Source organism: Alosa pseudoharengus, unplaced genomic scaffold (assembly GCF_046254945.1).
Source record: "Alosa pseudoharengus isolate Yale_2024_CS ecotype anadromous, Long Island Sound unplaced genomic scaffold, YU_APseudo_1.1 YU_APseudo_1.1_scf_20, whole genome shotgun sequence".
In the NCBI taxonomy this organism is placed as follows: Eukaryota; Metazoa; Chordata; class Actinopteri; order Clupeiformes; family Clupeidae; genus Alosa; species Alosa pseudoharengus.
This window is the reverse complement of record NW_027468664.1, coordinates 41,776-67,800: the sequence shown is the minus strand read 5'-3', so window position 1 is coordinate 67,800 and position 26,025 is coordinate 41,776. Positions and strand designations below refer to the sequence as shown.

Sequence of the window (26,025 nt, the reverse complement as noted above, 5' to 3'; positions counted from 1 at the left end):
GAGGTAGCCAATCAGGAGCGAGGCCTGTTCCTCATCACAGAGTCATCCACAGGGCCTGAGATGTATGAGATCCACACACACACGCGTGAGGACCGCAACACCTGGCTTGCACACCTCACTAAAGCTGCGCACAGGTATGACACACACTCGTGAGGACCGCAACACACTCATGTCTAGTGTGGCTAACACACTCATGTCTAGCGCAGCTAACACACTCATGTCTAGTGTGGCTAACACCCTCATGTCTAGGGTCAGCAGCTAACGAACTCATGTCTAGCACAGCTAACACACTAATATTATTAGCTAACTAATAAAAATCAATGTGTACATGCAATTTAAGATGACATTGCGTTACATGGTGGCCCTGTGTGTGGTCAGTCTCCTAGGTAACAAGACCAAAGCTGTGTCAGATGATGATGATTTCAAGTCCCAAAATATACAAGGTCTCCAAGGTATGTGTATATATACTCAATCATAGGTTATCATAGGCCAAGTTGTAGAAGTCTTCAAAGTAAACACATATGCTCACTTCTAGTTGTGATAATGTGTGTGTGTGTGTGTGTAGAATCCCTACTTTCTCTGGATATGCAGGTGTGTGTTGTCCTGGAGGAGAAACTTAGAGTGTTTGCTGACCTTAGTGGCCGGAGACAAACTGACCTGTTAGTGTGGCCCCGCCCACACAACATACCACAAGCCTCAACCCTCCTTATAGAGGCCACAAAAGAAGGTACATACACACACACACACACACACACACACATTCACAGTCTCAGACACACACACATTCACCGTCTCAGACACACATACATTCACCATCTCAGACACGTTTGGCAGTCCTTTGCAAGCGAAGATGACAATAGGGTTAGGTTAACCCTAGGGAAGATGAGAATGGGGGAAGATGACAATGCCTCCAATTAGGGAAGGGGGAAGATGACAATGCCTCCAATTAGGGAAGGGGAGGGGGCAGGGGGGAGGGAGGGGTGCTATCGTTTCTGTCTGAGGTGCCACTGTGTGTGGAGGGGGTGGGGTATGGTTATGGCTATCGTTTCTGTCTGAGGTGCCACTGTGTGTGGCTGTAGTCCTGTTCTGGATCTGCATATCTTGCCGCAGGTGTAGCATGTGAAGACTGAGTCAGGAGATTGAGGCTGTTCTATTACAGCAGGAAGGTGTCGCTGCTGCCACCACTCAATCCGTTTCTGAGTCTGTTTCATCTCTAAATGCTTGGACCCCATATTGCACAGGAAGCACCAGCAGTGGCGGTCTGTTCAAAGTCAAAGTCAAAGTCAAAGCTTTATTGTCAATTTCTTCCCATGTTCCAGACATACAAAGAGATCGAAATTACGTTTCTCACTATCCCACGGTGGAGACAAGACATATTTTACTAGTTTTAAGTCCACAGACAAACATAACATTCAAGTAAACAAAAAAGTAAGTAAATAAGTAAATAAGAGGGCACATATAATGAAAAAATAAGAGCAGCAAAATTTGGTTGAAATTGTGCATAGACAGTCAATAAAATAAAATACTAGTGCAAACTGTTGCACTGACCTCAAGGAGTTCAGGCTGGATGTTACATTTCTTCAGAGTTTCTTTTAATTGGTCCGTATAGTGCCGTTTTTGCCCTCCTGGTCACCAGGGGAGGCGTGGCCTACACACACTCACTCACACACACACACACACACACACACACACTCACACAGGGGAGGCGTGGCCTACTGGTTAGGGCCTCGGGCCATGCTGCATGGAACTGGGACTATGGGCCAGGAGAGCACAGTCATCACATACTGTGGGCAGCCGTGGCCTACTGGTTAGGGCTTCGGGCTTGGAACTGAAGGGTTGCCGGTTCAATCCCCAACCAGAAGGAATGGCTATAAGTGCCCTTGAGCAAAGCACCTAACTCCTCACTGCTCCCTGAGCGCTGCTGTAGCAAGGCAGCTCACTGCTCCGGGTTAGTGTGTGCTTCACCTCACTGTGTGTTCACTGTGTGCTCTGTGTGTTCACTAATTCATAAATTTTTGTTTTGTTATTATTTATTATCTCTAGATTTATTTTTTCACCTTTCTGATTGAGTAGCCAAATCCTCCTATAGCATCACTCTACACACTCCTGTACAGTAGGTGGCGGTATACATCAATTAAACGATGTAATCTGCCATTAAAGGAAAGAAGAAGAAGAAGAAGAATACACAGAAGAAGCAGAAAATCGCTGTTTTAAAAGCATTTGAAGTCATGGGGCGATTTTGTGCAGTTCCGAATTGCGGGAAAATTCGTGGCAAAACAAGTTGTCACAGACTTCCTTTCAATAATCCAGAAAGGCTAAAGTTGTGGCTAGAATTTCTGGGGTTGGATGTGAGCACACCTGTCGAGGACCTGCAGAAAACTTATCACCGTGACCGCTGTCTCGCTATCCGGCAAAAGATTCTTTGGACGCCGCTATTTATGTATTTCCGGCTCCCATTGACTTACATTGAACACATGTAAACAAAACGTCAATTATGTGCTCAAACTAACGCCGCTGATTTATGAAAACAACCATTCCACTTTGATACGAAACTACATAATTGTACAACATTTATACAACAAAAATCACAGAATTTGGATCAAGTAATGTGGAGAAATCTTATGCAAAGTGTCAACCCCTAACAATGTGCCCATTGCCCAAATTTATGGTCGACTAATGTCGAATGTCAGAGTAATGACATTGAAAAAGGTACCTTCATGATACACTTCAATTTATAAAGGTACGAAGTATAAAAAGAAAAACACAATTCATCAGATGGATTACCCAAATAATTTGTAACAAAGTATTTATTCGAGGGCACATCTATTCCCAGAACTATAATGGGTGTTAAATATTCCACAACCACTAGATGGCAGCATGACACAGCACATAAAGTACACATACCAGTGTTGCGCGGGTTTGGTCACAAGCGGCCCGCGGTCGCCCGATATTTTAATCAACCCGACCGCAACTCGGACCGCGAATATTAATTAGGACAAAATTATACCCGACCCGCGAATTCAACCCGCTTATTTACAAAATGTGTGCTTTTGGTTATAGGCTGCATGCAGTGTGACAGTAGGCCATTTCTGTAAAAACAAACTAATTTATTTACGAAACTTGATGCAGTAGAACTACACGCAGTAAGCATGCAGGACATAATGTTTGCGCAGGAGAAAGAATGAGAATAAGAGCGCAAGCACGCACGCAACGCACAAAGGATAAGAACACTAGGATAAGATTTGAAGGCCATGGACATACATCTTTCTTTCGAAAACAGAAATGGTGAGGCGAGGTAGGCAAGAGAGATACATTGCTGGTCAAAACGTTAGCGTAAGAACTGGTTTATAATGCTGAATGAAACACAAAGCTTTACTAAAGCACATCCACTGTTTAAAGTCACAAACACAACGAACTAAGGTAACTTTTATGCATGCGCGAACCTATACATACCGGTAGATATGGCTGTGTAGTCTGTGCCATAACATTTATTCCTGCAGGCTGCCCGTTTTGGCTGTCATACTTTTAAATGGCTTCGCAAGAAGTAGGCCTAGACCATAACCATAGTCTATATCGCTTTTCCTGAAGGGGTGTCTTTATTATTTTAACTCGCGTCTTGCTTCTTTACTGTTGACTTTACTGTATTGATGCTTTACTGTATTGATGCTAGCTTTGTCGTGATATTTTAAGTAGGCCTATTTGTAGAAAATATATATTTAATTAATTTTAACTGACCCGCCCGCAAATGACCCGAATATCATTAAAATATTTTGTTTATGACTCATAACCGCGGGTGACCGCGGTCATCCGCGGGCGACCGCTTAATTTCGGGCAGACCGCGCAACACTGACACATACGTGTCGCTGCGACCTGAAGGATGGCGTGGTTAAATATCCACTTCTCCTGCACTTCGGGTCTAATAGCGGGTGAATTGTATGACCACCAGATGACGCCATTTTACTGCACCTCGGGCCTAATAGCTGCTGTAACTTCATTTAAGTAATAAGCCTCGAGGAGCCGACGGTAGTCTTGTTTTAGGGGCGTTGTTAGCCACGCTGCGCAAGCCGGGTAGGCTACAGAAGAAGCCAATAGGCTACAGTCGCGTGTGTTTGTGGTGATTTATTCCATGTATTAACAAAATAATAATGTAACATTAAAGATAGCCTATATAGATAAAAAAAAACTAAATAATTACACCAAAAAAGTAAAGAAGCTTTATCATTGATATATAAGCTTACTGAAAATCAAATATAGGCCTAGCCTACAATTGTGTTCCACAGACAATATGTCCTACAGATAAGAACAACAGTAAGCTAACCTAAGTCATGACGACACGGGGGCTTAAGTCTCATGTTGGCCTATGACTACGTAGCCTAGGCTACCAAGCACGTCTGGGTCTGCGACAGTGAAATAGCTCCAATATTAATTGTGGCGCCAATGAATATATGATAACATGAATCTCATCAGTCACCTATAGATAAGGGTTAGGCTATAACATATGTAGGCTATAATGTAAAAATAGGGTCATATCATATAATGTTGACTTATTAAGATGGGGAAGAGAGCTGAACATATTACACTGAACTAATTGTTCATTGTTGAAAATCAATCAGAAGTTTGTATATGATCCAGATGTCATTGGTCGCAAGGACTGTTAATGGGTGTATCCACAATTGGGACCTTGTTACAAGTTGGTCTTTCAGCTGCTAATGCAATCAGTGGCCGTCAGAAAACATGTTAGACAACTGAGGAATGAGATGCCACACATAAAATGTACAGTCAAACAGAATGCACAAACATCAATGGGAATCCACCAAACACTGCAGGGAACCATGTTATTGTCAATCAGCACTCTGCCACGCTAAATCAGACCCTGCTTATGTTTGTGCAGAGCAGAACAGATATTTGTAGATATGATGCAGGACCTGTTAAGAGAGATTGGCAGCTCAGTCTCCCTCATACTAGTCCCTACGGTGAACAATGTAATAGCATAGTGCTGCTGCTTCTGATGTGCAAGACAAGACAGGGTATATATTCATAATGTGACAGGCAGCATGTATTTATCATTATGTTACAACCTCTGAACAACTACTATTGATGTTAGAAGAACAAAACAATACATCTTCAAATGTTCATTGCTTATTACATGTGTTATAAAAACAAAATCCTTGTCTGATTTCTGTGTTTTTGCATGCACCTGTCAACAAGGGTGTAAAGACATATTTGTTCACCATGCACTTAGGCTGTTCTGAGTCATTGTTTGTATGTTATAGTATTTGTTGATTTGCATTTATTGCCCGTTGATATTGCATTCACATTATTGTTTATTATTGGTATTCTCCTTATTAATGTAGTGTCACCAACATTTAAAATAATATCAACTGACATTGTTATTCATAGCCATATTTATTCTGCTCTTATAAGGTAATACAGTGCACATATTTATATTTCATTTATACTACTCTAAACCACCTTCTGAAAATCAACTGTATAGTGTTTCACTGCACCATATGTCTTGACCTGTCTCACCACCTATAGGCTATAGCCTATAGGCTACTTACACCACCTTACTTACAACACTTTGAAGAGCCAAAAACAAAGCTCAGCACACCTGTTCTGTGCATCAGCAAAGTTGGAGGGTTAATTTATGAACCATCACTTCTAGCTGAAACATCACTTCTAGTAGGCTACATGTGACGTGTAGGCTAGAAGAGAAGTCTTTATTGTCCACTACTGGGGAATTTCATCGGCAAGACTTTATTTTAATGTGTCGCTGTTACAGTGTACCTATAGCCTTGGTGTTCCCATGCTGCCTTGCGCGCGATTTGATTCACGCTGCTAAGGCAGCCTGGAGACCATGGAGCAAATTTTCGCCTGAGATAGGGGACCAATCACAGAACAAGGGGGAAAGCAAGACGATGATGAGCTATGCACAGACGCATTTGATAGACATCCGTGGCACCCAATAAACGGATCTGGGCATTTTTTTCAAATACGAGAAAATGAACGTTTGGTTTCCAGACCACGTCTCATTGAGAAGTGGTGGCGCTAGCCAGGCTAGTGTACCTACCTAATTAGGTACAGTGGTGCAACCTGTGTAACAACATGTACTATCAGGTACTGTACTATCATTGTACTTGCATTATGTATTTGTGGGTACCTACATAGGCTATAGTTGTTACATTGTAATACTGAGTGCTTTTACAAAACGTTGCCAATTTGCCTAAATTTTCATCAGAGGCAAAGAGCTGACCTGAGACCTGCTGGATGGGGTAAATCTGGTCATGAAAGATTTGATATACAAATCATTCTTAGCTCCAGTCAAGGCATCATTGTCTTCAGTGCACATGTAACAGCTGTGCTGCTACAACCTTGTTACTCTTTGATACAGTGGAATAAACCTATTAAGCGTACCAGTTAATTACTTACATGTACATATGACATGTATGTTGTGTCTTCGATATCTTGGAACAGGTCTACTAATGGAACAGGTCTACTAACTGTGTGGTGTAACAGCAGACACGTTTCAACACATCAATTACAGGATGCATGACATCATTGACAGGATGTATATAATATGTACATGTAAGTACTTAACTGGTACACTTGAATGGGTTTATTCCACTGTATCAAAAGAGTAATAAATAACACAGTTGATACATGTACTACAGTATGTAGGGTAATGGCAGACATGTTCCAAGACACCAATGACACAACATGTAATGTAATATGTAATTGTAAGTGGGCAATTCCACGGAAAATTGACTTTTTGTCACATCCATAACGTCAGTGAAATGCCTTGGCATTTGTATGATGTGAATGTTACTATTCATTTTTTTTGCATTTTTTCTCATGTACATTCTTCAGCCAAAAATAGCAAATGCTCAAATTTCATGTAATCATTCACATTATACCATACCATCACATTTTATTGGCGTTATGGATGTTAGAAAAAACGTAATTTTCCATGGAATTGCCCAAGTACATAGTACTTATGCCACTGTATCAAAGAGCAATAAGTGTGTACCAACACAGTTGATGTAGTGAATTAGTAGACCTGTTCCAAGACATCGAAGACACAACATACTGTACATGTCATATGTGTATATATATATATATATATATATATATGTATATATATATATTTATATATATATATATAATATATGGTTATGGATTTAGCAGACGCCTTTGTCCAAAGCGACACATGAATACAAAACAACATAATAATATTTAAAATTGAACAGGGAACAGATTCGAATGTAGGTCAAATATAGTAAGGAGAATAGTTATAGTACACAATAAAATCAATTCAATCAATAGCCTAATAAAAAAGCAATGGAAAAAAAGGGGAAAGGCAATAATAAACAATAATGTCCATTCAATCAATAATATAAAAACAATGACATGCTAAGACTACATTAAGGAGAATATCAATAATAAACAATAATGTCAAACTAGAAATGCAATTCCAAGGAATTACCAGTGCATGAAAATGCTAAAGTTGTGATGTAAAATATCATGTATAGTTAAAACAGATAATACAGAGATGGTTACTACGGTGATGCTAGGATAGACATGGTGGTTGCATAGCTTAATAAAAGTTGATAGTTTAAAAGTAGACTGTTTAAAAGCTGAATGTAGATAGTTTAACCCTTAGAACCCTAATCTGTTTTTAGGGCATATTCACTACCTTTATTCATAAGGATTTATTCTGGTCATTGTAAGTGCCACACACATATATTATATATTGTTTTTTTCAGGAGAGTTTAGGCTATTCAGATCTGCCATCATTTTATTTTGATTTTTAAAGAATTAAAATATAAAAAGTGTATTATAAAAATTCTTATATTTCGACATGTATCTCACCACTACAAGCTCACAGCTCTACATGCATTTCATGTGTGTGTAGGGCAGACTGTCCTGAATCGGGCAATATAATTGCCATGTTGGAGGGATACTCTGGGGCTGAGCAATTTACAGAAATATTTGCTGTGTGATTTACGGAAATAAATGCCATTTTTTATTTAGTGATGAAAAATGACCTTTCTGCGCTCCATATCTGTGACACGAACTGATCTGACCTGACTTGACCCGAGGTTGCGTGTTAGCCTGCGTGCCTGTGTGTATGCAGTCATAATAATTCTCAACTCTTTACTGCATTGCCATGAACAAAGTAAAGGCAAAAAAGGTGTTTATTTGTTGAACAAATTGGGATGCAATGTGAGCCTTGAATTGGATGCCATGCAGGAATTTGCTAGGATCTCAAAACTGGAATATGAACATGCTTTGCCATAGAGAAACACATGATAGCATTGGATTATAAACATGCTTTGCCACAAGAACAGACAAAAACGTGGGGTAAGTCCAGCTATATGAAGTTATTATTTTGCTGTCACTTCGTCTGTTTTATAACCCAGAAGGATGTACTTGGTATCAACTTGGTAATGATAGCTCTGAGTCTCCTCTTTCATCTGACATGCGTGGCATATCTATGCGATCACGGGTCCGCGAGTAATTCAAACGAGAGTAATGAGTGTGCAGCGTTGGTTTGTGTACATGACGTTATTATTTTGCAGTCACTACGTCTGATTTTATAAGCCAGAAGGATCGATAAACATGGTACCAATGGATAGCCCTGTGCCCCCTCTTTCATCTGATATGCTTGCCATATCGATGCGATCACGGGTTCGCGAGTAATTCAAACTAGAGTAATGTGTGTGCAGGTGAATGCAGAGAAGTATAGACTGTAAATATGATGCAATTTGATTTAATTTCATGATTTTTTTAAATTTTCATACTTGATCGTACAGACAAGTGTGTAGTCTCGTTGGAAAGCCCCACTTCTGCTCTGTCGTGCAATAAAGGTGCGATGAACCGTTCCGGAGCAATGTAACAGAGTAGAAAGGGTGTGTTTTTTGACGCACTTTGCGTCAATCGGGTTCTAAGGGTTAAAAGTTGTTGATAGACAGTAGATAGTTTAATGATAGTTTAAAAGTAGACCGTTTAAAAGTTGAAGGTAAATAGTTTAAAAGTTGTTGACAGACTGGAAGTTGAATGAATGTTGATATTCAAATAGTTTAATGGCTGTGTATAGGTAGATATTTGACGATAACTGAAAGTTGGAATGGCTCTAATGTTTGCTAGCAGTTATGCTAAGATTTTTAACTATGCTAACCATGCTACTTAGCTAATGTTTTATAGCAGTGCTAGCAATGCTAACCTGTTAACCATGTTACTTAGCTAACGTTTTCTAGCAGTTTAATGAATTTTGATATTCAAATAGTTTAATGGCTGTGTATAGGTAGATATTTGACGATAACTGAAAGTTTGAACGGCTCTAATGTTTGCTAGCAGTTATGCTAAGATTTTTAATTCTGTTAACCATGTTACTTAGCTAATGTTTTATGGCAGTGTTAGCAATGTTAGCATGCTAACCATGCTACTTAGCTAACTTAACTAACATTTTCTAGCAGTTTTGCTAAACATGCTAACTATGCTAACAATGTTAGCATGCTAACTATGTTAACCATGTTACTTAGCTAACTTAGCTAATCATTTTTAGTAGTTATGCTAACTATGCTAACTAGCATGCTAACATGCTAGCATGCTAATTATGTTAACCATGTTACTTAGCTAACCTAGCTAATCATTTTTAGCAGTTTTACTAAAAATGCTAACTATGCTAACCATGTGACTTAGCTAACCTAGCTAATCATTTTTAGCAGTCTTGTTAAAAATGTTAACAATGTTAGCAATGTTAACATGCTAACTTTGCTAACCATGCTAACTAGCTACAGTGGGTAGGAGTCATAGTTGATGAAAAGTGTTGACATAGTTGATGACAAGTTAAAAGTTGTTGATAGACAGCTAGTGAATGTATATAGTTTAAAAGTTAAAAAAAAAAGTTGAATGTAGATAGTTTAAAAGTTGTTGATAGACAGCTAGTTTAATAGATAGATAGTTTAATGATAGTTTAAAAGTTGAATGTAAAACGTTCAGTAGTTTAATGGGTTACATTGTTTAACAGTGGATTATTGTAGTGAGGACTTTTATTTTGAAACAGTTTTGGGCAGAGGAAACAGTTGAATAGGATGTGTAGTCTTAATTGACCCAGATTGTATGCTTAAAGCCTGAGGCTGCAGGTGGCCTGAACACCTGCCATAGGATTCTAATTGCTTAATGGCCGTATTATGATGTCATAATCGGCAATGTTAAGTCTTTCTTTAAAGTTTTTCTTTAATAGTTTAAAAAGTATAAAAGTTTCAAAGTTGAAAAGACATAGCAACCCGATCTGTTTGAAGACCTACGTTACAAAGTTTGAATGAAGTTTCTAAGTTAAACTGTTCAAGAGAAATTGCGTCTAGAAAAAGTGGTAGACCAGCAAAGACCAGCAAGAGCTGAAAAAAACCCAGCAAAGACCAGCTAACCAGCTACCAGCATAAGCTGGTTTCTAGCTGTTTTTTTCAGCAGGGATACCAGCTACCAGCAGGGATACCAGCTACCAGCTACAGCTAGAAACCAGCTTATGCTGGTAGCTGGTTTTAGCTGGTCTTTGCTGGTTTTCTTCCAGCTCTTGCTAGTCTTTGCTGGTGTAGCTGGTTGGACCGCCAGCTGGATATGCTGGCGTGACCATCTGAGGAAGCTGGTCATGCTGGTTTGACCAGCCTGTCGTGTGAGATACAGCTGGTGCAAGATGGTCATGCTGGTGACCAGCTTGCCAAGCTTGACATTGTTGGTGTAAGATGGTCATGATGGTTTGACCAACATAAGCTGGCACGGCCAGTTAAACCAGCAGTGTAGACCAGCAACACCAGCTAAAATGACCAGCTTGAGGTGGTACGACAAGCAAAACCAGCTGAATTACCATCGTTAGGTGGGTAAACCAGCTGAAGGTATGTTTTCGCAAGAGATTTGCTGGTCTAGCTGGTCAACCATCATAGGGTGGTCAAACAAGCTGGTCAACAAGCTGGTCAACAAGCTGGTCAACCAGCAAACCACCTTTAGCTGGTCAGGCTGGTTTTTTCAGCAGGGATTGCTTAATTCTTTTGACATTTCATTCCTTTATAAATTGTAATGTGATATAAAGGTACGTTTTTGAATGTCATTACTCTGACATGTGAGGGATAACGGCCACCGACGTGACCTGTTATACGTGACTCATGGACAAGGGGAAATGCCATTAACTCGGCGTCACGCAGCGGCAATTTTCTTAATATCGATATTTCTCCACATTACTTGATCCAAATTCTGTAATTTTTGCTGGATAAATATTGTACAAAAATGTAGTTTCATATCAAAGTGGAATGGTTGTTGTCATAAGTCAGCGGCGTTAGTTTGAGCACATAATTGAGGTTTTGTTTACATGTGTTCAATGTAAGTCAATGGGCGCCGGTATTCGGGCAATGGCGGCGTCCAAAGAATCTTTTGCCGGATAGCGAGACAGCGGTATCACACATGCAGTATTTGGTTCATATCTCCAAAGCAGACTGATGGATCTTCATTAACTCTAGTACATGTATTGTCTATACAAATTAGATGAACTTAGGGACTCAGGGCCATGGGGTCAAAGGTTAAGGTCAGTTTTATCCCCTGACATACAAGGTTATAGACGGTGGAGACATGCTAATCAACATGCCATGTTAAATTCAATTACTGTAAATATAGTGAACTTTTTTATGTTGCACAACATAGATTTGGTTGTTTTTTTGACATGGGGAGTCCCTATCTACAGCACAATGAGTTTAATACCCCTCCTTTGTATATAAGAATCAAGAATCTGATTGCAATTACTGTATGCAAATGTGCTTAGCAGTTACATAACAGTGAAATACTTCCACTAGCATAGTCATGACCTGACCAATATCTCTTTCAATATTGCCCATGCAGTCCTTTCCACAGTATAAGCAGTGCTACTTCCAGCTGTAAATTATAACTTTCTCTGCTGTTGTGACTTTCCATAAGTTCGTATGACTGTTAACTGTGGCCCTTGCTATTTTTCCCTTCATGGACAAGGTGTTGTCCACTTTCTCCTGGCAATTTCTGTGACCCTGAAGACTAGCATTGTCTTCCAGTTTTGATGTTAGTAATGTGGCATGTCCGTTGTTATCTGTTCAGTTGAAGTTAGGGGTGGGCAAAAAATAATATCTAAATATTTTGGAAGATTTTGACGGTAGATATCAATAATATAATTAAATACAAATTTGTTACAAGCCACCTTATAATTTCTTACAAAGCACATTAAGGGACACAAAGTATTAGGATAGCAGTTCATTTTCTAAATTTTGTTTCTGAAAGATGATACTGTTGTAAGAAGCAATATTTTCCCCTGGGATGAATATCAGCATTTAGTTGTGCTCAGTACTGTCTTGATTCATTATTTTCCATTTCACTGCAATAGGTGATGAGACTAACCTGACTCTCGCCAGATGAATTTCGTTCCGCCTAGCTCCACTAATCCATCTGGGATCGATCCATTGGAGTGGTGTTTCAGAAGGCTGGGCCTTATCAAAAATCCTTGCATATGATTGGATAAGCCACTTGTCCGTCCTCTATTCTACTTCAACCACTCACATTGAAGCCAACCCGTGACGCTGAGAACAGTCTCACAGTCGCTTCTACGCTACGTCACATCTATGAAACTCCCGCCCTGCGTCCTGATTGGCTCTACCATAAAATATGGTGCCGAAATCACTCTCAACGGAAGCGATCCCAGATGGATGTGAGTGGAGTAAACATTGGTCTAGTGTTATCCAATTGCGTGCAGTGAGATTTTCAAATGCACGCTTGGTGCTGCCCCTCGAGTTGGGCCATTACATTGTTCGTGGCCAGACCCTTAATCTTTCTAGATTACCAGGGTCTGGATTTTCCAGGCTAGAAAATGTCTACTTCCAAATCCAATTGTCCAATTAACAATTACCACTTGACTATTTAGTAATTTAGCACTCTGGAACAAGGCGTCCGAAGGAGACAATGTAGATAGAAGATTTTCCAAAGACTGTTGATCTTTATTCACCGTATTGCAATGATAGTACAGCCCAACCAAAGTCCAGACCAACCATCAAAGCAATAGGGAGGAGATGTCATCAGCTGGGGCCCCCGACAAGATCTCGCCTACGGATGGCTATACTGTACACTATATTTTATACTCCTCAGCCCTTGAGAAGTGCCACCCTCTCACACGCTATCTCCATCAACACCCTTCACCAATCAGTACCAAGCAGGGTCGCTTACATTGGTGGAAACAATCTTCCCATCATGCATAAAACTATATGCAAACCTATGTAATGCATAGGTAACATATGTAAAATAGTGTAACCCTAAGTTTTTCTGGTTCCTTCCAGTTTGGTGAAATAAGGCCTTATCTTATTCTCTTACTAGCTAGACAGGCCCAGTAAGGCACAGTGGCCTCCTCATCCCTGTCCTGTCCAGTCCTCACCAGGTTGATAACACCCCCTCTCCCTTAACCATGTAAGGAGGAGATCCTCTCATCCTGGTACCCCCAGTACTTTATGAAACCCATGATTACATCCCTTCACATCCTGAAAACCCACCATAATACCTAGTAGAATCCTAGGTAATATCAGTCCGCTGCTGCTGTTGTTTATATGCCTACTACCAACTTCAGGGAACAAAGTATAACTATTGCAATGCAATGGTAGATTTTATTTCTAACAATATTCTATCAACATAGACATTTACATCAATTGTCTGGCGTTATAATTTAAGTTGAAGGAAATAGCTGTATCAGATGTTAAACAGAAATGGTTTGGATTTAATCTAAAACTCTGAACTGAAACAGTTATTTTAAAACAGGTATTCACACAGATGTTTGCATTTTTTAAACAGCAAATTATTTAGATTTCCCCTGGTTTCAGAAAGGCTACTACTACAATACTAAAATAAGATGTGGAGGTTGAAACAAGAATATATTTATACAGAAAATAAAGTGTTTTAAATAAATGTCTTAATCTTTTTAATGTCAATTCAGATAGTTGATTCTATGCCTCAGCCAGCTATAGCCTCATGACCTTTAACCTCTACCTGTGACCCCATGATCTTTATTGCCTTATTAGTTAATTTAGGCTTAATTAACTGTGTTGGGTTTAATGAGGATCCTTCAATCTGCTTGAGAGGTATAAAACAAACATTGCAATACAAAAAGAGTATTACATGTGTACTGTTAACACTCGCCCAATGGTGTAGTGGGGATTTTTAAAGTGGGGGGACGCTATTTTAATGACGTCATTGCAAAAACTGTCACACTCGCACCTCCACATACATCGGTGCGTAAGGCCAAGGCCAAATTGTTACCAGCTTTCGTGAACATGAAACCGAATAAAAAAACAATTAAATGACATGGATTAGCTTCAAAATGTAGCTTTATGTCTTCACCCAAACTACACTTTTCCACCAAAGTCTATGGTCTGTAGCTTTTCATTTTGTTGTATCATACAATAAACAGACAAACCATAATGTAGAGTAGCCTATGTAATCTAGCGTAGTCTAATCTCATTGACACATAACATGCCGCGGCATGGCTTCATTCATTACCACACGTAAACGATGGCAATAACAATATCACAAGCAGGATGCACACGCATATTCAACACGCTGTGTGGGCACTGTAGTTTGAGGGGGCGTTATATGAATGTCATTGCAAATTATTAAAATACAGAGGTGCACAGTCAATAAAACAAAACAAAAAAACACAGAAAGAACACTGGGCAAGCAAGTGCCAGTCATTTGAAAAGTTTTTGTTTGGATGAAAGTAGCTGCCAATCGTAAGTTTTTCCCGAAAGTTGTTCAGGTTCACCGTTGGGTCATTACTTATGGTTAAAAAGCCTTATTGGAGCTCCCTCTATAAAAATCACTCGTATTACTCACACATGCTTATCGTGTCATTTTGACCACTGGATTAGCCTACCTGCTTTCTGCAAAACACAAACGAGGGGCCATGAAGATGCTTGCTAGATTCGGATACAGGCAGTTGTATAATCTATGGTTTTCTAGCCACTTTCTAGCTACTTTCGGGTAACGCGGAACGACGAGCTGTGTAGTTTTTAATGTCTTTACGCATGGTGGAGGGCTACAGCATCAAGGTCATTCTTGTAACGAATTTTAGGACAAAGAGGCCTAATTGGAGACGTTTGCGTGATGCGTTGTTACCACTGGTAACAACACTTGTTATATTAATAAATGCTTATTAAAATGCTCAAAACACAATGCTCCAAGAAGTGGGGGGACGGCGTTCCCCCGCGTCCAACGCCCACTACACCCCTGCACTCGCCATAGAGAATGAATGGGGGAAATTACGGAGTTTATAGTTTGACGATGTCATACTCCCGTGCGGGCCAGATGCTATATACCATGGACATGTTTTGGGGGGCCACCCAAAATGAGGTGGCGGGCCGTATTTGGCCCGCGGGCCGTAGTTTGGGGACCACTGATATAATGGTATAAGTAAAAGTTTTCAAAATGTTGCCAGATCACATTTTGCATTGTTCCTATTGACATTTTGAACATCTGTACCAAAAATTGAGCCAATAGGACGCCAGTAAAGGGTGGCACACTTTTTCACAATTGCTCAACCTGAGAATGCATAACTTTCGCAGGAACCAGAAACTTGAACAAAATAAAAGATAAGTATGGTCATTAATAATCTCTCCCTGTACTTATACTAAATGAGTAAGAACATTAGAACAGTTCAAACACTATTCGCTGTATGATGACTTTGTTCTTTTTGATACTTTATCTCTGTGTCCTTGCACAACACGGAGCAAAAATTGCTTTTGGTCCTCGTTTCGCAGATTATTCTGTCCTGGCTAATACGTGAGCTGTATATGTAGACAGATAGCTAACAAAAAAGACCCAGTAGGCTTGAATCCAGTTTGAGTGCTTTACGGAAATCTTCTTTTTTGTAAAACTACAACACAATGAAATTTACACAATGTTACCATAAAAATATGTGCCACAACACTGTACACTTTCCTTCTTACTTTTCAGGTTATAAATCGGGTAAGTAATAGTACAACACACTATTACTTAAACTAACACATCTTTCTCCCAGTAGCTTATGCTCACACAGGTAAGTAGCAAGTAAGTAACACTTAACAATGGTTCACACACAAACTTAACTTATAGCCTTAATGAGGCTTGACAATGACCTAGCAGTTTAAATAGCATCCTGCTAACGCTTGCTAACTCGAGATTAGCAATAGCCTAGTTGGCACGGTTTTATAACTTAAAATAAATGTCTGGAACACCACCTTGGACATTACAATGTCATAAAACAACTAAAATAACAAATTACATGAAAAACTCACTTTTGGTTCCGATCCAAGGCTCAGACAACAAACTCTGTGGAGGAGCACTTAGGGCCCGTCCCATTTCTCCCCCCTTAAAACTTCCACTTGGTTTTGATTGCCCTCAACATTGAAGCCCCCTCGACAAAGGAAGTGGAGGTGAAGATCTTTCCCTATGAATTGGGACACCACTATATGCAAATTACGCGAACATGCTCACCTACGTCACGCGCAGCACCGACATGTCTGCTGGTAGTAGCCTGCTACTATTTTCATTCAGGAACATGCCCATTCCAGCGGTCAATGTTGTGTGGGCTGTGCTGGTTTATCTACGTCTGGTTAATCAACAAAGATATTCGTGTTCATGTGAACGCCAGAACACACACCTTAAAGGAACCGTATGTAAGAAAAATATTTCAATTAATCATAAAATGGCCCTGATATGTCACTAGACATTAAGAAATCATGTTCATTTCAAATACTTATATCACTGACAACAGTAGTCCAGCCAGGATATTGTCATTTAAAAAGTGAAGTTGCAGCCCTCAACTGTTGTTGATGTTGTCATTTTGTGTTTTGGCCTGATGCGCCGCCCTCCACCTTTCTACCAATCACGAAGTCAGTAGTGTTTCGGCATCAGGGTTGCCAGCTCCGCTCTAGTTACCACAGCTGCAGCTGAGAACGTGTCGGATAAAAAATGTCTAATGTTACCAAGCCTAAAAGACCTCGTTATGAATCCGAACTACGTCGTGACAAAGTCCGAAATAAAACAAGGATTTGTATAGGAGATGCCTTTGAAAGATGGAGACGGCTGAAAACGGAGAAGAATTTGAAGACAGATGTCAACGTTGCTAATTTTCTCCTGGACAGGTAAGATTCATCTATGTTTGGCTAACTTACTTGTACTTAACGTTACAGTAGAAGTAATATAAATGGACATTCAAATATTCCCGACAGTCGAACAAAGTTATGCATGTAACGTTACGTTAGCGCATATGGAGCCGGTGGGTCATCAAATTGAAAAGGTAAGGAATTGTTTGGGAAATAAAAACGGCGAGTCCTCATTGCTAACATTAGCAGCTAGCAATGCATTATCAGAGCCCGTTTCTCTGTCATTATGTTGAGACGCTGAGGAAAACAACATTAGCACGCCATTATTGCAATGTGAAACGTAAGTTAATTGAGACAGTAGCCTAACGTTAGCTCGGTAAAAATGATTCCTCATTCGTTCTTCGCGTATACTGTGGACTACACATGCTAGAAGTTGACCTGTATGCCCATCGCTAATGTTATTTAGTTAGTCTCAATCTTTTCTGATGGGACTGAAAACAACCCTGTGATAGCCATTGGTGATATTGAACGCCGGCATGGCGTAATTTCCCCCGCGTTATACTCGCTGTGGCAAATGTGTTGGTTATTTGTTAGCCTACTTATGACAAAAACGCTTTTCTCTTCAGCTATTATGGCCCCAGCACCTCAACCCCCAGTAAGAGACCGTGGAAGAAGCAACACCTGACTGCACCATCACTTTCCAGTATTGGATGTGCATCGTCTGAAACACTTTCAAATCAGTCAGTAGTCAGTACCACAATGTTTTAATTTCCATTGCATAATTGGAAACATTTTTGGTCTAAAACAACTACACCATTTACAGAGAGGACCTGCCGCCTATTGAGGAAAGACTGGAAGAGGATGAGCGCACCATGGATGCCTCTGAGGTTCTGGAGGAAAGGTAGATAAAGCCTCTCAAGCTTCCTAATATGCCTAATGACAAGAAATTATGTTGAACATGTACTCGTTTAAAAAAATCTATTGTGACCGGTGAATTGTTTTCTTTTAGTCTACAGAACATGAGCATTCAGGATGCTGAAACCCAGCTCATGAATGAGCAGGAGATAAATGACCTAATGAACAGTGTGTAAGTCCCACTGGGTTTGACTGTATATTGTGTAACAAGATGTTCTGCTGTGTATTAATTAACCAATATAATTTTCTATCAAATTTGCCAGAATTGATTGGGGTGACAGTAATGATGAGGAGATTGAAGCAGATGACAGTGAAGATGAGGACTATGTCCCTCATATTTGTATTCGGTATGTTACCATTGGATCCTCACAGATTATTCACAATACACCCTCAGACATTCATTCAATGAAATACGAAAACACATAAAGATAAAATATGTTAGTGCTTTAGAGAATTCCTGGTCCCTGTAGTACCTCAAAGATAACCCCCTCTCTGTATTTGCCATTTTTATTTTGTTCATCTGATTGGCTTTCTATCTGTAATTGGGAAATATATCTTTCATGTCTTTAGGTTGGGTGGAGCATTGCAGGCACCACCATGCCTTGACAATCTGCCTGTGATAGATGTCAGTGAGACAGTACATGACATCCCAGATGTAGAGCCTCCATCAGTCACCTTACCTCCACTTCAACAACCTGACTTTCCTGATACACTGTGTGTCATGACTGAAGATGACCTAATCGGGAAACGGGCCTCCATCACTTATGAGGACTGTTTGAAGCAGCTTGCAACATTCCTTGTGCTTCCAGTCCAAAGATGCCCATACACATGTGACGTCAGCCAAGTGGAGTGTCAGTGTCACCCTCCATTTGAAGTTTCCCTTACGCGCAGGGGTACTGCAAGCATCATGGAATGGGTAGGTGTTATAATCATACTACATTGCAAATAAGTGTCGGTTAGTGTTGGAGGCAATGGTCATACGTTGACAGTGGTTTTGTGAAACTCAATTAAGCTTCCAGAGTTGTAGTTCCACTTAGTGGAAGCCATTCTATGTTTGTATTTGATAAATAGCCTAAGTTGTGTTCCATTTATTGTCAGACCTGCCCTGTTGGCCACACTGTATGGAGATGGAGCTCACAGCCCACTGTGAGGTACGGGATGCTGGCAGGGGACTTCATGTTGGCAAGCAACATTCTACTTTCAGGAAGCAACTACGCCAAAGTCTCGCTTCTGTTTCAGTTCATGAACATGGGGATGGTGGACCGTAGTTCCTTTTTCACAATTCAGGACACGTACGGTATAGACACTGTAAAGGAGTTTTGGGAGGAGAGGAGGGCTGAGGCAATACATCGCCTAAAAGACAAAGATGTGGTGATAGTAGGTAATGTACTGTACATGTTTTATTCATTTAAGCTAGAGTAGTATGTTGATATGTCAATTTGATGTTCTTTGATTCTTGTTTACAAATTGAATGGCGGATGGAAGAATGGACAGCCCTGGACATTGCGCCCAGTACTGTACATACACTGCCATGGAGAACGAATCCAGGGAAATCATCTCCGTCATCACTGTGGACAAAAGGGAGACTGGGCGAAATTCTGTGATCATGGAGAGAGAGGCATTTGTGCGGACAGTGGACACTCTTTTGAATGAAGTCAAACTAGTGGAGGTCTGCACTGATGCCCATGTCCAGATCTCCGCACTAATGAGTAAGTTGGCACTGAAATTGTGTGTTACTTGTAGAATTAGAAGAACTTTTTTGGAGGGGTTGGGGCATTACTATACTAATTGTACATGTTATTTTTCCAAATAAGACAAAGGAAAGTACAAAGACCTTGGCCTGCACCACAGCTTGGATATGTGGCATGGGGCCAAGAATTTGGCAAAAAGGATTCATGCTGTAAGTTCAGCTGTCATTTCTATGGCTTGATTTTCTGCATGACAATCTACCCTAATTTGAGCTATGTAATAATGATGACTGTTATGTCTATCCCAGGCTTCTCAGGTCAAGGGTCAGTCCAGTTTGAGCAGTTGGCTGAAAGATGTTGTCAACCACTTTTGGTGGTGCTGCAAAACAGCAGATTCTTACCAAGAGTTCCTTGTAAGTTGTTATGGTTTGGAAAATAGTTATCTAAAAGGACTTTTGTCTGAAACTAACATGCTGTCTTATTAGAACATACCTTGTTGGCAAAGAGAATAAGTTAGGATGGTTCCTTGATGTTGGATATTGGCTTATTCATTAGGTAGTTACCCAGAGATGTCATTGTGGTCAATCATGTGACTCACTTATATTTCAGTACTTACTGTACAAACAGCATCATCATTAGCAATGAATTATGTACAATGTGCATGCTTGTTTTTGTCTGTACATTATATTTCTATATTATTTCTAGGAGCTGTGGCTTGGGCTCCTACATCATGTCACAAATGAACACAGGTGGGTGCTGGGAGGCTGCCAGCATGCAGACTTGGAATCTGGTGGAGCTCAACAGTGGCCTGAGCGAGGCTCCATGGCACACGAGGCTCTGAAGAGCAGCGTTCGAAACAAGCGGTGGCTTAATGAGGTCCACAAATACCTACACTTTAGGTCATTTACTGTAGCTAGAAAGTAATTTACTGTAGCTACAAAGTAATTTTCAAAATCCCACAAAATGTCTCTTCTCACCCACCCCCCACAGGTCTACTGCTGATCTGGAGTCCTTCCAGAACCATATTTTAATGTACGCTAGCAAGCGCACAGCATTTAGCCCTCCTGTCTTTGAGGCCAGGATGCTCCTTGCAGCGATAGACTACAATTACCACAAGGACCGCCCAGAGTTGTGCAAATCTGATGGAAGCAAACAGTAAGTCACTTGTTCATTTCTATGCTATTGTTTTGAACAATTATACCATATTACACCATTGGAACACTATAAAACATGGGCCTTGGAATGTAAATGTCTTCTTCCCTCCCCTTTCTGTTTCTATTTCAGGTACAGGAGGCTGTACAAGAAGAATGCTCGCAGGTATATGCTTTACACTCTGAAGGCATCCAAGACGTATGGCTACATCCCAGAACTGCAAGCTATGATCCTTCAAAAGAGATTAGCTGGTAAGGGGATGCCCAGACGGAGGACACTACGACCTGATGACCCCCGAAGGTACGGCCTACTTCCCCCTGTGCCGGCACCAACCATTCAGGAACTCCTGCACACCCAAGTCAGGAGAGGTCTTGGTAGGTTGAATGCCAATTTATTTCTTTTGGACCTTCGGCTACATGCCACACACCAAGTCAGATGTCATGCATAACATATCCAAGTTTGAAATAAACTAACTTCAGTTTTTATTTTGCTCTCCTCAGTATCAGCATTCCAGACTGAAGAACCGTGAAGCCTAGTTTCCAGAGTCTCACAACCCTGACCATGTTCTTTGCCATGCAACCTTTTGTGTCACAAGCTGCTTATCAATAATTCCAGACTAAAACGTCTCAACAGTACAGAGCAGCTGTTTAGTTATCTATTTATTCTGTGTAACCTTTATTATTAGACCATTTTTGTTACTGTTTCTCTACATAGTAAAAAGTATAGCATTGTTATTCTGAATATTTTTTTTATTGAAAAAAGGAGGAAGGCTCTTTACAAACAAACAAATCAAAAAACAACTTGCATATATGTACAACAATAAATAAATGGAAGTAAACAGTTCACGGTAGAGTGGTATCAAATGGTGCGTACAAAGCCAGTGTACTGGCCCTGGGGGTCGGGGTATTTGTCCCTTATTCTCCATATACAGCAGCTGGGAATAACACAACGGTTACCCTGACCCAGTGACCCATGCTGCCAAAAGATGTATTGACGATAAGCAGCATACCTAAATTGTCTGTTATCATCTCCTGGCTCTCTAACTTCAGCTACCACCAACACATCATTTCTGTAATCTCTGTGGATACGCAAATAACCATCTTCCAGACAATACAGATCAAAATGTGCCAATTTGCTGATGCAGTTTTCAGGCCCCTGGCCACAGCATTTGCTTTCAGCATCTGTGGCCATTTCCCTGCAGTTCCCACAGGTGCACCATGGAAGAGCAGCGTTAAGGTCCGGTTATATTCGACGCACCCGGGCTCTGCTATTACCTAGCCTCTGTGATGGTACTTCAGACTTTGGTTGCTACTATTCACAACTACCACCATCATTATCATCTAGTTCCAAGGTGTGCGCACAGGTAGATAGATAGATAGATACTTTAGTCATCCCGAGGGAAATTTTAATCATTTAAACAGTTTAGTTAGCTGGCTAGCTAGCTAGCAGCTGGCTGAGTTTGTGTAATTTCCTGAAGTGGAAAGAGATTTTGTTCAGGCCTTAATGGATATCCTTTGTTTGAAAATAAATCGTTTCTATTCTTTCCTCTTAATTCCATGTGTTGCAACTCTGACTGGTAACTTTGTTAACTTATCCAGCAAACTATTAAAAAAATTCACGACTGTAACAAAACACTGCAACTCGCTTGCCCTCGAACTAGTCCATCTTCCTGTTTCCGCCTTGTCGCGCTCGTCTGAAAAAAAATGAGTGGTGCGCTACCGTGGGCTACACGGCCAAAACCCTGGCGCGCCAGAGAGATCTACGTCATTTTGACGTCACGTTGTTGCGCTACCGGTCCGGTGCGGCGAGTATAACCGGGCCTTTAGGTGGGGTTGTGCTGTCCAATGAAGGAAGTGCATCAAAAACTAATCCAGGGTTCCGGGAGAAGACCTGAGTTGCTAGTGCTCGTAGCCTCACTTCACTCATGCCCTGAATGAGTGCCTAAAGTAAACAAACCACAAAAGAAGTAAACAAACCACAAAAGAAAGTTTGGCATTTACAAATGGAGACATCTTATTACAAGCCATAATGTTACTGCAGTCTATAAAATGTTTAGCATACTCTGGTAACACAAACCTCTGTCTGTACCCTTCGGTCATTTTGGATCATCTGCACTCTGTTCTCTTCCTCTGCATCTCTACCTCCTTCTCCTTCCTCTGCATCTCTACCTCCTCTCCCTCTCCTTCCTCTGCCGCCAATTCCAGCATTATCTCCTCCTCTCACACCTCTCTGGCATCTTCCACCTCTCTGGCCTCTTCCACCTCTCTGGCCTCTTCCACCTCTCTGACCTCTTCCACCTCTCTGGCCTCTTCCACCTCTCTGACCTCTTCCACCTCTCTGGCCTCTGTCACCTGATGCAGGGCCTGCACACTCTCCTCTTCCACCTGAAACATCTGCACTCTCTCTTCCAGCTCCCTGGCCTCTGCCACCTGGTCCATCTCCTAGATTCTGTCCTCTCTGCTCTGTGTCTCCTGGACCAAGACCTGCACGCTCTTCTCTTGTCCCTCTCCCTTTCACTCTTCTTTTCCTTGGTCTGCACCTCCGCTTACCTTGCCAGCTCTCATCAGAGTCACTTAGGACAGCGGGCACCTCATAACTGAGGTCTGCATCAGGCTGAAACAAGTAAATAAACATTCTCTACCTTTTGAGCTATGCAGTAAGTTAGTGTTGGTTTGGGGGTTTGGAAGCAGTAAGTTAGTGTTGGTTTGGAAGCACTAGGCGCAATTCCACGGTAAAATAACTTTTTGTAACGTCCATAACACCAATGAAAAGCACATTGTAGCCTATGATGTGAATTATTTGGCCCAATTGGAACGTTTTGTACTTGTTTTTCATGCAGCCAAAAATACTAGAATGTCACGTAATCTTTCACATCACATATTTTAGCGTTATGGACGTGTACATTTCATTGCCATGGAATGACCCTCGACTTTTGAATGCTATATTCTACCATGCTTGTAGGTATAGGCTAAAAGCCCCATGCTTCCGTACATATAGACAAGATTTTCCATGGTCGCCCGTGCTAAATGCGTTCATGAAATACTTTATATCACACCACTAGCTAGAAGGTAAGTCATTTTAGCAGTCTATGAAAACAATCTATGTTCCGACTGAAATGTGGTATTACAGTACATCTTTACAATTACATTTGGCTAATAGCCATTAGTCATTTGCAATACATAATTACTTCGCAAAACATCTCTCATGAAGCATAAACATAATTAACAGGGGAAGAACTTACTGTGTAGGACTCGTCACTTGCCATTTGAAGCTCCTTGTAGCTTATGTTCCTGCTAGATCCTGCAGCCTAGCTGGCAACCTCGACTCGGGGGGGGAGGGGGAGGGGATACACCGCTCTAGAGTAATTTGAAAGTGATTGCAGTACCAGTTTTGGCCACAATCCTCCATACGGTTCCTTTAAATTTTGACGAAACTACCCAGATCAGATATATTAACGTTATTTGATGGGCAGACTCTCTCAAAGCACTCAGTAGATATCATAACATCATCAGATAGCTTTGTGAGATATTTTCTAACATTAGTGTTCAAAACTCAACAGTCCATCAGATGTGCATCAAACTAACATATTCCAACATGTTTCGAAATTTTAATATGCTTATTTGCGAAAATATATGAAAAATTTGGCCGGCTCGCTGAGCTCGCACGGTATCCTGGGTAATTTCATCTCCCACTTCGTTTTAAGCCTGCATCGGTCCTGGCTATATTTTGAGGATTAATTTTAAGGGGAAAATAGCACTTCCCTTTGCTCCCTAAAGTAATGGGACACCCTAGCCCTACACGTGCATGCGCAAAAATGAGGGTTAGGGCAAAAATCTAGGGGTAGGGGAGGTATTGGGACGGGCCCTTAATCATGCTTGCACACTGGAAGTGCCTGGTAAATAAAGCTGCAGTAACATAAACCACCACCAGGTGAAACTAAATCCCTCCCATTTACTGACAGGAGTCACAGATTGTTGACAGCGTTTAATAAGGGCAATGCCTCTCTCTGCGCTGTCGTTGATGACCTTCAAGGAATGACGTTTTTGACGCAGATTCTCATCTGTGAGAATAGACCTCACATCATCAGGGTTACTTCTGCCATCCATTTGGCCTTCAGTAAGAACCTCAAAGAAGTGGATTGAGCAGCGAGTGACGAGGCCAGAGATGGTAGCTGTACTGCTCTTGTGGAAGAAAGACTTGGCATCAAGTCTTTGAGCATCTTCCCAGGGCGTCTTTCAAGATTTCTCAGCATTGTCTCTTTTTCTTCAACTTCAACACAACAACAACAACACGTTACATGTATTTAGCGCTTTTATCAACACTCAAAGCACTTCACAGGGAAGGGGGGACCTCACTAACAGTGTTGGGAGTAATGCGTTACAAAAGTAATGTAATTACTGTAATATATTGCTGTTTGCGGTAACGCGGTAATGTAAGGCATTACAAAAAAAAATGCGGGTAATATTTACTCGGTACAAACTTCAGTAACGCGCGTTACAATGCAGTTTAACCCAAAATTTTTTGTTTTGATACATATTCGCAAACACCACGCGAGAACAACAGAGGAGAAAAAATCCGCGCAAAATAGTAGAACGTTATCTCCTGATGGTTGAATATGACTGTGGCTGCAGCAGACTCGCAGGCGGACTCTATGCGGGATGGACATAAGCCTACGCTCATTATTTTCAGCTCGTCAGAGACAAGGCTATGAAGAACATAATAGTTAGTGCACTTTGTGTGCGAAACCGAAAGATCTCTCAGCTCGCGAAATAGCACAAGTAAATTAATGAAACATCTAAAGTAGTGCCACGCTAATCTTTTTGATTCTTGATAAAACACAAACTATGCTGTTGTGCATGTCAGCTTTGTGCTGTGAACTTAAATTGAAGAGAATAAAGGGATAGAAATGCAGAGAAAGATTGTGTAGCCTGGCAGTGCCACCGCTCCCACCACGCGCATCACGCACTTTGCGTTGGGCACCAAAGGACAGAGGGGGCACCCAAATGTAACCAATGAATAGTAGCTTTACTGCAAACTGCGTTTCACTCTTCATCAATAACGTTTACAATGTCAAAATGCACTAACACGATGTTACATGCAAGTTTGATACCTTTTGGGCTCTCTCAATCACCACG

The 26,025-nt window shown here is 40.9% G+C and overlaps 2 long non-coding RNA genes across 2 annotated transcripts; both read left to right on the top strand.

Annotated features, from left to right (window-relative positions):
• The first annotated feature begins 18,057 nt into the window (after nucleotides 1-18,057).
• Nucleotides 18,058-18,836, top strand: LOC143135847 (uncharacterized). Its single transcript, XR_012989247.1, has 3 exons — nucleotides 18,058-18,222; nucleotides 18,314-18,397; nucleotides 18,621-18,836. It is a non-coding gene; the product is annotated as an uncharacterized LOC143135847 (long non-coding RNA).
• A 741-nt stretch (nucleotides 18,837-19,577) lies between these two features.
• Nucleotides 19,578-20,505, top strand: LOC143135846 (uncharacterized). The gene is made up of 4 exons (XR_012989246.1): nucleotides 19,578-19,759; nucleotides 19,865-19,950; nucleotides 20,047-20,151; nucleotides 20,444-20,505. It is a non-coding gene; the product is annotated as an uncharacterized LOC143135846 (long non-coding RNA).
• Nucleotides 20,506-26,025: the final 5,520 nt, after the last annotated feature.